The sequence below is a fragment of the Chanodichthys erythropterus genome, chromosome 11 (assembly GCF_024489055.1).
Source record: "Chanodichthys erythropterus isolate Z2021 chromosome 11, ASM2448905v1, whole genome shotgun sequence".
Lineage (NCBI taxonomy): Eukaryota > Metazoa > Chordata > Actinopteri > Cypriniformes > Xenocyprididae > Chanodichthys > Chanodichthys erythropterus.
In genome coordinates this window covers 7,602,174-7,616,588 of record NC_090231.1, presented here as the reverse complement: position 1 = coordinate 7,616,588, position 14,415 = coordinate 7,602,174, and the positions used below count along the sequence as shown (strand labels likewise).

The 14,415-nt window shown below is 36.8% G+C and overlaps 1 long non-coding RNA gene across 1 annotated transcript in view; it reads left to right on the top strand.

Moving 5' to 3' along the window:
• Positions 1 to 14,415, top strand: part of LOC137030283 (uncharacterized) — a 73,528-nt gene that overhangs the window by 28,304 nt on the left and 30,809 nt on the right. Inside the window, exons 2-3 of the long non-coding RNA XR_010896397.1 lie at positions 621 to 725; positions 1,380 to 1,449. This is a non-coding gene — a long non-coding RNA (uncharacterized lncRNA). The remainder of the gene's footprint in view (positions 1 to 620; positions 726 to 1,379; positions 1,450 to 14,415) is intronic.

Below are 14,415 nucleotides of genomic sequence, written 5' to 3'. Positions count from 1 at the left end.
GCTAGATGTTGTCAGAGTGTTATCAAAGTTCTGAGAACTTTAATGAACTCTTTACAGGAACATTGCATAGAAAAGCATGTGTTAATACTTGAACTATGACAAATTTCAGATATTTCAGCATATGATTATGTTCTATGATGTAAATTGTTTCCCCCAGAAAACTATATTCAGTTAAACTGCATGTGAACAAAATACTTAAAGCATACTTACATTTTTAATAACATATTGCAAGATTGATTCTGGGTAAACAGCACAACCCAGAAAATCCTTGTGCCTTAAAATATCCTGAATGCTTATGGGCCGATCATGTTTGGTTCAACATCATTAATGTGCAGATATTCTGGCCTTGAGCCTAATGAAACTATTGAGCCAAATTTTATATTTGCATTTTCTGATTGCATTACTTGAAACCAGAACCTCAGATGTTGTAATTGCCTCTTTTTGAAGTATAATTAGCTTTTAGGTCTGAATTAAAAAAGATAAAATTACTTAAGAAATTAGATTAACTCCTGCACTTATTTCTCACATATTTGTGTCAAAATTACTCATTAAGTACCAAAACTAGGACTGGTGCAGAACTAAAACTGTGTTCATATTTGTTTTGATTATTATTGTTACAGATCCCGTGTTCCCCTGGACTCCATTTCCCAACGTTCCCCTGAGACCTCCACTCCAGTCTACTCCTCCCCCTGCTCCGGTTTGAGGTCTCCAGGGCGCCCGCGGAGGTACTGTTACAGATCCCGTGTTCCCCTGGACTCCATTTCCAATGATCCTCCTGTTCTCCACACCTGCACCCACTTCCTCGTCATCTCCCCATCTTCACAGATCACCTGCACCTGGACTCTCTCATTAGCACACCCTTTATAATGCACTCACTCCCTGCACTCCTTGTCCGTTCTGAATGTTGTTTGATGTGTATGTTGGCTTTCCTTACCTTTGTTACATTAAAAGCATTATATTATTGTGGAAATCCGCATCTGCCTCATCTCTCAACCAGCATACCTTAACAATTATTTGTGATTATAAATAATTTTAAGACTTTGATAGTGAGCTGGAATTCTCAATTCAGCTGAACCCTAAGTTAAAATTTTTAATAATTCAACAAAACCTTTGCATGTTCACAGTTCTCCGATGTTGGTTAATGGTCACATGACATGCAGGTAAAAAAAAAAAAAACTTTTTTTAGTAGATGTTTTATTTTGATTGTTTTTATTTTAAAGGGGTCATGAACTGCGTTTTTTTTATTGTTTTATAATGTTTCCTGGGGTGCTCTTATAATGTTAATATGCTTTTTACATCAAAAATTGTCATAATTTAGAAATAGAAGGCATTTTTCCTACCCTGATTTTAGCCCTCTGATTTGAACGCTCTGTTTGAAGGGGCGTGTCTGCTGTGAGACCTCAGTGTAAACACCCACTGCTGTGATTGGCTGACATTTGAAATAGCCAAGTAAGTGCTGCATTACATTTATATCTATGGCATTATTATTTAGATTGTGGCATGAAAGGTTGCAGTGATGCCAATCAGCCAATCACAGACTGACATGTTGTTGAGCGCATGAATGCAGTGATCTCATCATTACAACTCAATTTCTGCACACTAACAAATGCTTTCACAGTCAAATGACTTGGCAGTAAAGTAAAATCTCCTTATTTAAAGGGTTAGTTCACCCAAAAATGAAAAGTCATTTATTATTCACCCTCATGCCGTTCCACACCCGTAAGACCTTCGTTAATCTTCGGAACACAAATTAAGATATTTTAGTTGAAATCTGATGGCTCTGTGAGGCCTGCATAGCCAGCAATGACATTTCCTCTCTCAAGATCCATTAATGTACTAAAAACATATTTAAATCGGTTCATGTGAGTACAGTGGTTCAATATTAATATTATAAAGCAACGAGAATATTTTTGGAGCACCAAAAAAAATAAATAAATAACGACTTATTTAGTGATGGCCGATTTCAAAACACTGCTTAATGAAGCATCAGAGCACAAATGAATCAGTGTGTCGAATCTGCTGTTCGAAGCACCAAAGTCACGTGATTTCAGCCGTTGGCAGTTTGACAAGCGATCTGAATCATGATTTGATACACTGATTCATTTGTGCTCCGAATCTTACTGAAGCAGTGTTTTGAAATCGGCCATCACTAAATAAATCGTTATTTAGTTTTTTTTGGCGCACCAATAAATTCTTGTCGCTTTATAATATTAATATTGAACCACTGTACTCACATGAACCGATTTAAATATGTTTTTAGTACCTTTATGGATCTTGAGAGAGGAAATGTCATTGCTGGCTATGCAGGCCTCACTGAGCCATTGGATTTTATCATAAATATCTTAATTTGTGTTCCGAAGATTAACAAAGGTCTTACGGGTGTGGAACAGCATGAGGGTGAGTAATAAATGACTGAATTTTCATTTTTGGGTGAACTAAACCTTTAAATAAGCTGAAAACACAGTCACATGACCAGCAGCAGAACATTAAACGCTAACAGATCTGTCTAGATCTCAGCATCTTTACTTATTACAATCCAGTTTCACTATTTCTTTCATACAAAACTTTTAGATGTTGATGTTTTATTAAAAATAGTTAATTTTAATAAAAAATTAAAAGTCACCGTTATTGAGGTGAGCGTTTGCTTTAATTGGGCTCTTGACTTCCTATCTGTAATGTTTCTCTGGCTGTTGTAACTGTGTGTTTCTAAAGCACATTTGTTTTAGCAAAAATTGCAAGAAAAATTCTGGTTAGATGAAGTTGATGATTGATTGATTGATTCAATCATCATGCAGTGGTCGGAATCAAAGAGATTTACAGAGTATGATTTAGAAAATATTTGAGTGGCAGATACCCCTGCCAGTCATCGACCATTTCTTTTTTAACAGTCATGAACCGTTATTTTCATTAAAGGTTAATGTGTGGCACCCTGTGCTGCCAGATTCATTTTTGTAGATTAATAGTGCGGGCCCTATGTGGGCCCAGTGAGGGATTCCTGGGGGCTAAGTGAGGGCTGCCCGTGCAGGGCCAGCATTAAGGGGCCAACGTTTTGCCAATGAGCAAATTCTCAGGGGCCCTGCGCTGGCAGCTCGTTGGTGGCCCTCTAAGTGAGCCCATAAAGGGCCAGTGCAGGCTTGTTTGCAGGGTGATAAATTCACTGTTTAGTCACTGTCTATGTGTCTGTAAATCAAACCAAAGAACATCTGACTGTACATGAATCATTACATATCAGATCAGGCATTAGAATTAACACAGTTACTTACATGTTGTTGCATTACTGTTGAGTCCATATCGTAAAGTCTGTTTGCAAAGCCTGTGCCGAAATGTGATTGATTTACCAAAGAATCCACAGTGAAATACAGAATAGAAATAAATAGTGTCAATTGAGACATTCACATTGTTGATAATAAATAACCATATTCCTAGCATTAGGATCCTTTGAAAGGTAATGTTATCGCTATTCTCTCCTCGTCATCTCACTAACACGCCAGTGGGCGGGGCTAACATTGCAATAATGAAGTAGGCGTTGACGGCGTTTCACCTATATGGGTAGGCACATTCCACGATCAGTCATTCGACTGGCCTAGTGTCAATAAAAGCTTTTACTGGACTAACAAGGACGTTTTCAGTTCTGAAACTTACAGGATATTTTTATATTTCGATGACCACTTATAAATCAAAAGCTCGAGAAAAAGCTGATTTCTCAATTCATGACCCCTTTAATTAATTGAAATTTTACATTTTTAGCATTTCATCATTAGCTTTTCATTAACTCACAAAACTCCAGCATTTCTCTGGTATAGAAACTAAGTCATTAAATCAATGCACATAAGTGACTAGATCAATGTGACAATGCAAGGAAAATCCTTTTACACGCACGACAGTCCTTGGTGACATTTCATAAAGCTCATGTTTCGCTCGAACAGAATGTTTCATGTTTGTGTACGTTTACTGTAACTGACATTCTGCTATTTTTAACTATTCATTTAAAACACTTCAGTCAATTAGTCACATTAGGTGTGGAACAGCAGCCAGATGCCTTTCTTTCGTCCAGTAATGTAGTGGTGCTCCACATTTACAACATATACACAGTAATTATAGGACACACACTGACTACAAAGAGGGAAAATGATAGACTTTATGAGAGTCTGTATTGGTTAGTATTGTCACTATTGTCACCTATACATAAGCAGCAACATGCCAATGTGAATGATATTCCAAGCCATTTTTAAGATAACTATTTTTGTATCTTTGACAGAAAGGGGAATCCCACAATGCATTGCAAATCAAAGATGAATTCAAGATGGCAGATGAATTCATTCATCAAACCCAGCTAACAAAAATTTGTTCTAAGAACTTTTTGCTAATGTTCCAGATAAGTTATGAAAACTTTGTTTCTGAATGTTCTCTGAACATTTATTAAATGTTTCAAAAATGTTTCTTTCTTGTGTGAACATTAAAGGAACATGAACATTCCATTTTATCATTCTGCAAACATTATGGGAATGTTACTTTTGAATGTTCTAAAAACATTCTTAAACAAGTAGAAATTGTTTTAAGAATATGTGTAAAGACCAGATAACATTGAACTAACATTCTTTTAACATTACTGGAAGAACGTTTGTTCGTAACTTTGAGAGAACCTTGCCAGAAATGTTAGCCAAAGAACATTTCCTGTTAGCAGGGAGACTTCTTTGAGATGAAGGCAACATGAAATCATAGAAAAAGAGAAAAGCAGACAGACAAAGAAAGGAAAAAGAAGAAACGTGTAGGTGGATAAGGAGGATGTAATTAGGAAGTGACGTGACACCTGCTGTGTGTGAAAACACAAAACACAGTGTATATTTTTAGTTAAGATATCTGTAGGTTCTCTAAGTTCAAGAAAACAGAAAAAGCAAATGACAGGATAAGAAAAAGCTGTGAGGATGATCGTCAGAAGGGATGGCTCATTTATCAATGCAAAAAGAGGTCAAATGCATTCGTCTCCTCATTAACTTAACAATAACAGACTGGAAGTAATTATATTACAAATAAATGGATTTTCTCTCAGGATTTGTAATTTATGCAGATTTGGACACTTTTGGGGGAGTTCACACACTGGAAAGTGTCTTGAAATGCGTTTAATTAAAACATATACTGTATATAATACTGTTTTTTTACTCTATCTAATTATTTAATATAATGTAATTATATATTTCCATATGTGACACTCAGAGTTAGGCCTCGGAATCTCCATTCACAGAACAATATTTTGATATGATGATGCGTGTTCGTGCTCATGGTTTGGAGGGAAGCTTGGAAAATTAGTCCAGATTCGCTTCATTTGCCAGCCTGTCACTCAGTTGCTCACTTCTGCCTGATCGAATGTGGCATCTGTTGATTGTGACTGATGCTTAATGTCTGGGCTGTTAGTGCTGCTTCAAGATTACTTTGGACTGAACATTCCTTAGGTGGACAAATTAAGCTTAAAATGAAAATCTACACTGCCCACACCTGCAAATGTATTAGAGAAATATCAATGCGACATGTGTTCTCTAAAGAAAATAGGTCTAGTGTGGAAAAATGAAAGAAAAGTGTGACCTCACTCGTACGAATTCGTACAATTTGTCTAAACCCCAATGATGGGTAGGTTTAGGGGCAGAGTTTGGGGTACGTCATTCGTATGAATTCAGACGAATTTGTCAACTCGTAAAATACGTATGATTTAGCAAAAAAAGTATGAATTCGTATGAATTAGCCACCTCGTAAAATACGTACAAATTGCTGTGAGATCCGGTTGAAAGTAATATATAAGAGTTTTGAGACCTGCAGTAGATACACTATTGCTTGTAACTTTTGACCAGTAGGTGGTGCTGGTTTGAAACTTTGCACATACAGTTGTCGCTAAAACTACTGGCAGTGACAAATTGTTTTGCAAAGTTTGCTACTTCAGTATTTGTAAATACTGATTTTTTCCATGTTTCCATGGTATACTGGAAAACTAATAAGAATTTCATAAGTTTTAAAGGCTTTTAGTGGCAAAATCTTTCAATATATGCAAAGAGTCCATATTTACAGTGTTGACTCTTTTTCATAACCTCTGCAATTTGCTCTGGTATGCTAGGTGGCGATCCAGTCTTGCCTTATTAGTACACGTAGACGATCACATTTTGGGCTACAATTTCTGCTACCCCTTTTCCGCCAACACAGTTCCAGTGCAGGTTCCCAGGCTTTTTCCATTCTCAAACTGTTCAGTGCATTTCCACTGTATAAAAGGTGGTTCCAGGCCAAAAAGATCAGTTCTCGCTGTCTCGTTGAGCAATGTAATAACTTTGCAAGTGACATGTGAAGGCCAACTCAGAATTTGTCCCTGAATTTAACACATCAAAGTTAGTAAACACAGTAAGAGAGAGACACCGTGTGCGAGAGAGGGAGTAAATCAACTGTTTCAGTTTCAGTTTATCTCAGAAAAGGACGGATGAGAGTACCAGCAGTTTATGTGAGGTTATGGTTTGCTAGAATCACTCCTGGTACTGTGAACAGCAAAACAGAAGTGCCACACTGGCTTCACAAACATTGGGATGCACACTGTTTGATTTGAGACTGTTTATAGTATGGTAAACAACACATAGCAGCGTTACTTCACCATTCTTTTCTCAAGTCTGTGGAAAAATGCGGCCGGTTCGCAACAGGCTCCAGTTCGCCTGGCCAAAAACAGGCTCTGGCTCCAGAACACGAACCATTCTGGTGGAAAAGGGGTATGCTTGTCCACTTGCCTTTTGAGGATTGACCGCAGGTTCTCTTTGGGATTAAGACACAAGAAGTTGCATGGCCACAGATCCAAAAATGCTAATGTATTGATCCCCAAATCATTTAATTATCACTTTTGCCTTGTGACATGCTGGAAAATGCACACCAAATCACTGTGAGAAGTTGCTCTTGCAGGACATTTTGATACCAGTCTATTCCTGGCATTGTTTTTGGGAAGAATTGTGAAAGAGTCGATTCTTTTGGATGAAAAGCAACCCTACACATGGACGGACTCATGATGCTTCACTGTCGCCATGACACATGAATCAAAGTGTTTAACTTTTCTTCTCTGGACAATCGATTTTCGAGATGTCCCAAACAGTAGGAAGTGGGCTTCATCAGAGAAAAAAACTTTGCATCAGTCTCCTGCTGTCCAATCCCTGTACTTCCTGCACAAATTTCAGTCTGTCCTTGATTGTTTTCCTTGAAGTGGCTTCTTTGCTGCCCTTCTTTAGTTTTCTTTCTTTACTTATAAAGCACTTTCAACACAACTCATGGTTGACCCAAAGTGCTGAACAATGCAACTAAAATCTGAGAAAATAGAAAAACAATACAAAAGAACACAAAACAACACAATACAAACATTATAACTGGTTGAAAGTAGTTTTAAGCAGACACTTAAAACTTGATCAATAAGAAGCAGTTCCATAGACTAGGACCAGCAGTGCACCCTAGTTTTAGGAACAGAAAGGAGACGAAGATTACAGGATCTCAAGGACCTATTTGGTTTATGGATGAACAGATATGACGGTGCTTGATTATGTAAAGATTTAAAAGCAAAGATTAGAATTTTAAAAACAAGTATAAATTAAATAGCGAGATGAGAATGGGCATAATGTGATCGAACCTTCGTCTGCCTGTCAACAACCTTGCTGCAGTGTTTTGAAACATCTGTAGACGCATTAAAGAGTAACCATAGTATAAAGAGTTACAGTAGTCTAGACGAGATAAAATAAACAGATGAATGATCTGTTAAAAATGTCACTAATCTGCTTCTTAAAACTCAGGCTACAGTCAAAAAAACCCCCAAGACTTTTTGCACAAGGAGTAAGCTAATGTAAGAAGAGAGATGGTTGAAGTAAGGGGAACAGTCCCTCGTGTGACTTTAAATCATTTTATTTTCATTTAAAGCTACAATATGTAGATTTTTCGTTCCTAGAGGTCGTCTATTCAAAACAAAGGCGTAGCTTGATGATGCCGAGATTGAGTACGTAATCTTGGGAGATGTCGTCTTCACCTCACACTCAGTGGAAAAGAATAATGAAGGGACTTGAGCAGGAATCATGTTCATGTATGAGATTATTAACGTTACTGTAGTGTGAAGCAGGGCGAGTGTTGTGGAGCTGAACGAGGCCGCTGGAGCGATACACGCCTCAAGTGCAGCATAACTTTTATTTTGCCACAGTCTCCGCTTTCTTCAGGTCAACTGTATGAGGTAACATTGTGCTGTTTATCATATTAGATACATATGACTGTGCTGAAAATTATGACGTTATTCTGTGCGTTCACTTGGCGGTTGCTGTGAGACACTTGTTGCAAACTGCAGTAAGCTAGATCAATTTTAGAATATCATATTAATAAATTCTGGGTGGCTTGATAAATGGCATGCAATTAATTTTAAAATGTATTGTATGATGGAGAAAATTACTTGACAAAATAATGTTTTTTGTGGTAAAGCATGGTACTCTTGGGAAAATCAAGAAAACTAGATTTAAACAATAAGACTAAATGTGTTGAGCTATATAACAATAATTCATTTTCTGTCTATAAATGTAACCAAACAGTTGTTCCCTTGTCTAATAAAAAAAAAAATAATATATTAAAGCGTCTTTGGTGTTTCCATGGTTTCTACAAAATAAAAACAGAATTTTTTCTTGTAATTCCTGTAGCTACGAGATTCTAACTTGTAAAAAGCGTTCACGTCCTCGTAGAGATCGTAGTTACAGCTTGTAAGCTGGGAGTTTTCTGAAAGCTCCCAGATGTACCACGTGGCCACTATACCACCTGACCGCTGTAGATTAATTTAGGCGTTGATAGTGGTGCCATGGAAATGCATAATTCCCAGTCCAAGGACCGAAAGGATGTGAACAGCTCCGAATATAACGTCACATGTTGTCATTTCAAGATACCAGTAAATACAAGGTGACGTGAATGCAGCATATGATTATTTAGTATAATGACCTGCCAGAAGCGCCCCACATGATTGCATTCCCAAACACCAGGCATCCAAATGCAAGATAACATGACAGCCACAGTTGCTTCCCTGATTGCAGCAACTTACATTTTTACTATAGTATTTTGCACCAATTTTCCACAAAGTGACTATTTTGTTATCTTGAACACATGGGATGGAAACGCTGCTTTATTCACAGATGTTTTACATGATATTCCAATTTTGCACATAAGTTAAAATCGCAAGTTTTTCACAATTTTTTAAAATGCATCACATCAATCTGTTCAATAATCTAGAAACAATGTGAATCACCTCCACAATAACTGAGGCAGAAAACTTTGCGAAACCCAAAATTTGTCACAGCCAAAACTTTTGTCCATGGCTGTACACTAAGGACATAGTTTCAATGATAATTTATTAAGGTTGATTTCAGTAAGCCAACGTGTTGCCAAGATACAGTCTAATTTAACTGGCATCCTATCAAATGCTAAAGATAGCAAGATCGCTCAGGGCATCACAACAAAACTACAAAGCAAGTTCAGTGTTAATACATGAAATCATTCCTGATTGAAGTTGTAGCATCAAATTTATTAATTCAACTGGATTGACTTCAATTTTTGACCACAGTGGTATCAAGATAATGTATCTAAATTTGAGGACAATATGTTGGAAATGATAAGCTGAAAATCTAGACAAAAAAATATTAAATTTCTACTATAGGTTCAATAGTTTTGTAACACTTTAGTAACACTTTAGCATGGGGAACAATTCTCACTTTTACCTAGTTGCTTATTAGCTTGCAAATTGGCTGTTTATTAGTACTTATAAAGCACATATTAATGCCTTATTGTTTATGACCATGTTCTACATCCCTAAATCCTACCCATGCCTAAACTTAAACGCTATAACAAACTACCTTACTATCAATAAGCAGTAAATTAAGAGTTTGAGGCAAAAGTCGTAGTTAATAGTGAATATGTGTTCCCTTATACCAAAGTGTTACCAGATATTTAAATTGTGGTGCTTGGGCCCTAAAAGCATAATATAGAAAAGCAAAATGTCACGTCAAAGTTATTATTTACAACAATGCTATTTTATATTTAACTACCATTATTCCAACAAATTAATTGTGATTGTGAAGGTGATCCTGAGACCAACAGATGACATTCCGCCTTCACATGCAGTAACGCCCTCTGAGATGACATGGTGTCTAGACACGTTCGGCCCCAGACGAATGTGTCTGGCTTAGTTGGTGCTTAGTGCTTAGCCATAGAAACACACACACACACACACACACACACACACACACACACACACACACACACACACACACTGTGTTTGGTAAAGCTTCTCTCCTCCTGCCCACATGGCACAGCAGACATGCCACTCTGTGGCAAACAGACATTGGCAGCACACCTTCTCTCATCTATCTCTGCTGCATGTCTGCAATCCCTTATTTACACCCTGTTTGAGTATATCTGCATGTGTTAGTGAAGAAGAATGATGATAAGACAGACAATGTGTAGTAAACTATGAATAAGGCATCTGAAGCATAAATCTCAACTATTGATGCAAAAGTTGGAGGGCAAGATTTTTTTAAGAAATCAAAACTTTTATTCAGCAAGGACACATTAAACTGATAAACATTGATAGTAAATAATAAATGTATAAATAATACATAATGAATAATAAATGTTTCTTGAGCAGCAAATCATTATAACACCTATTTTACAATTTGTTTGGACATTTTCGGAGATGCGAGCTCCAGGCCATCAGCGGCCGTTCGTTGCTCGTGTACAAGACGAACCGCTTGAACAGCTTCAGGGATTTGCTGCTGGATCTTATAGCATTTAACGCTATGATTAAATATGAGTCACATATTTCAGGTCTAAACAACTACATTCTCCCCTAAAAACTCTTAAAACTACAGTTCGTGGTACAACAAGTGTGGCATTCGCAAAAATTGCGGTGGAACTGCTCGGCCGCCATGACAGTCGCTTCAAGCGGAGTGATACAATTGGTTAAAAGGTAGGAGTGCTGTTATCACTGAAATATTGAATGGCTATCAACACAACCACTCGTGTGATATTGCTCATACAGTGCACAGCATAAATGAGTACACCCCCTCTGAAACTTCTGAAAGTCAGCAATTACCCAATTGCTTAGAAGACATGTTCGCGTTCTTCAGAGATATAATGTTACAGCAAGTCTGCTTAATCAATTACCAAAGAAGCATGTCAAAATTATTCAGGAAAATAAGATTTTCTTATCAAGGTCATAAAATGTTATGTAGCAAAAATGAGTACACCCTCCTAAAAGTTACTAAATAAAACTAAATAAAAATGTTCTGGTGTAACTTTAAGACAGTGTTTGATCAACAGGTAAGTATGTTGAACCAAAACATTTAAAGAGAAGTCATTTCTTGACAATTAAAAGTGTTATATAGCCCACTGAATCATTCTCTGACTTAATGCTGACAACAATGGAAGCACTTGGGAGAGAACGGTCAGGAGATTTATTTCTTAGCACAAAAGAGGACAGTGGTACAAGAGGATTACCAAATCATTGTTTCAAGTGTGAAAATACAGCAAAAGTAACACAGAAATTCAAAAAGACAAAGAACAGGAGAAATAATAAGCAAATGTGTCAGAGCCAGCACAAGCTATGAACAGATTTGACTGTTTTTATCACAGAGTAAGATGCAGCCTGCAGAAATGACATGCATGGTTGTTGTTCTCACTGGAACTACCTACTGTAGCCAAAGCACAATAAAGTCAGTTAACCATTTCTAAAGCCCATATTTACAAAATATAGATTCTGGGAATCAATACTCTGGTCTCATGAGACCAAATCAATAATTTTGGATCTAACAGCATCAAAATGTTATGGTGTTGCTAGAGGAGGAGTACAGTGAGAAGTGCCTGGTTCCCACAGTAAAGTTCAGTGGTAGTAAAGCTCTTATATATGGATGTATGAGTGCTGAAGGTGTGAGGGAGTTGTGCTTTATCAGTGCTGTCATGAATTACCACGGTGTAATTTAATACACAAACTTGAAACAGAAGATACCATTAAGATACCGTTAAGATGTTACCCTTTCCTCATTGTCTGCATTGTTGGGCATTTTTTCAACATGACAATGAGGATATGCATTTTCCCAAGGTGAAAAACCTTCTGTGGACATGTACTGCACTCAATCTTAACACTCTTGAGCCCCTGTGGGGGATTCTGTAGAGACGAGTTGAGTAACACTCCCCATTAAAGATCAGGGCATTTAATGAGCTCATCATCCAGGAGTTAAACAGGACAGATGTGACAATTTGTCATGAACTTGTACACTCCGTGCCAAGAAGGTTCAGAGCAGTATATTAAAAATTATGGAGGGCATACTAAGTGCCAGAGTATGTTGAATTAAATCTAGGGTGCACTCATTTCCGCAATCCATAATTTAAACAAAATTGGCAAATTTACTTAATTTATGGCTATTAATGACTTTATATTTCTCAGTTTTTATTATGTATATGTTCAATACATTTTAGTTTTGCCATTTTTCTATGAATTGTATTATAGAGAAAATACATATTTTGTATTTGTTCAGAGGGGGTGTACGTATTTATGCTGTGCACTGTATTTATGTGTGTGTGTGTGTACATGTAACTTGTTGTACCATTTCTTGCAGAATCATTTAGCAGAATAAACAAACAAAACCATCAATTACTATTAGCAATTCTTCCTGTTTTTTTTTTTTTTTTTTTTTTTTTTTTTTTTAAATTAATCTGCTATACTATACTGCATCTTTTATGCTAATGGCAACAAATTACTTCAATGGAAATGGGAAAAACCTGGTGTGTGTTTGTGACTGGTGTATATTCTTGTAGCTGCGTGTGTCTCAATAACATTAATTACCGAGAGTGTGATTATGAAAGATTGAAGTTTTTTTCCCTTCTCAGTTCTGGGAAAATCACTCCTGTAATTAGTTTCGTGAGAAGGTCAAATCTCAGTGACTGAAGGGAAGCTGCATAAGCCAACATTTTGCACGCTCTTGTGCTTTTTCATGCAGCTGTGTTTAGACTTCTGATGGGTTAGGTTAAGCTAACACTCAAAGATACAGTAAAACTCTATGCTACACACCTTCATAGAAAAGTCAAACACATTTGGTTTGATTGCTTAGTTCAAAACAGAGTTCATTTCCACCCATATGCCTCCACAGGTCTGTTTTTACATTATACTTTTGGGTCCAAAATGCTGTATGTTTGTGTGAATATTTAATTGGGGTTCACTATTTTTATATTCAGAAAAAAAGTATGGAGAATAAATAAATTGAAGTGTAAGCAGCACTGAGGTCAAAGTGATCCAAATAAAGCAGTTTCTTCCGACAAGCTGTCAGACTGCTGAATGGCCATCTGACAACCTACAACTGGACTGTCCACTATCTCCCTTCATTATATTCTCCCTCAGACCAATCTTTACATTGCAACTACAATGTATTTACTGTCAAGGAATAGTTCAGCCAAAAAAAATCTGTCATTCAAACCTGTAAGATGTTATTTTCCAGGCAAGCACAGTATTAGATTTTTTTTTTTTTTTTTTTGCTCTTTTTTTATACAACATTTAGTTTTTAGTGACCAATCCAAATAAGGACAAAAAATATTATTATATTAATATATATGTTTTTTAATCATGTCCTTCAAAACCTGTAAGATGTTATTTTTCCAGTGGATTTTCTTCCTGCTCTTTTTTACAACAGTTTTGTCACAGTCATGTTAGTTCTCACTGTCTTGTTTAGTTTTAGGGTGTGTTAACACGACAATGATGTACTAAAGACAGAAAAGTTTTCCTTTGCGTTTTTCACTTACAGATGACAGTGTTGTCAAAACGATCCATGTGAATGACTAAAATACAATGTATTATTCATGCCAGGCCAGTATTGGTGACGTCACATTGTAAAGAAAAACTGTGCGACTATGGATGTACTGTAATACGCATGACATCTGCATTTTCACGAATTCACATTTTTGTAGTTTACATGGACACAATAAGGGTTTCGTTTGCAAAAACTTGAACTCCAAATCCCATTTTCAGGCCCCCAAAATGCCGTTATCATGTAAATCAACGACCTAACGACATGCATATGAAATGACGTGTAAATGAACGACATTTTCCTTTTTTATTTGGCCCCTTAGTCTTTAGTTTTGATTGTCTTTGCTCAAGTTCTAGTCGCTCATTAGTTGTCATTGTTTCTAATTAGTCCTCAGGCCTCATTTATAAAATGTTGCGCAGAAACCGTCCTAAATTTGATCTTACGATCATTTCTCCGATGTGCGTATGTGTGATTCATAGAATGAACATACACACAGACACAGAAAACAAGCGTACGCCTCTTCAGATGTGAAATCTATAAATCTCAAATGATCTTGAACTTGTGCGCAGCTGAATGGTTTCAGTTCTTCGCATTT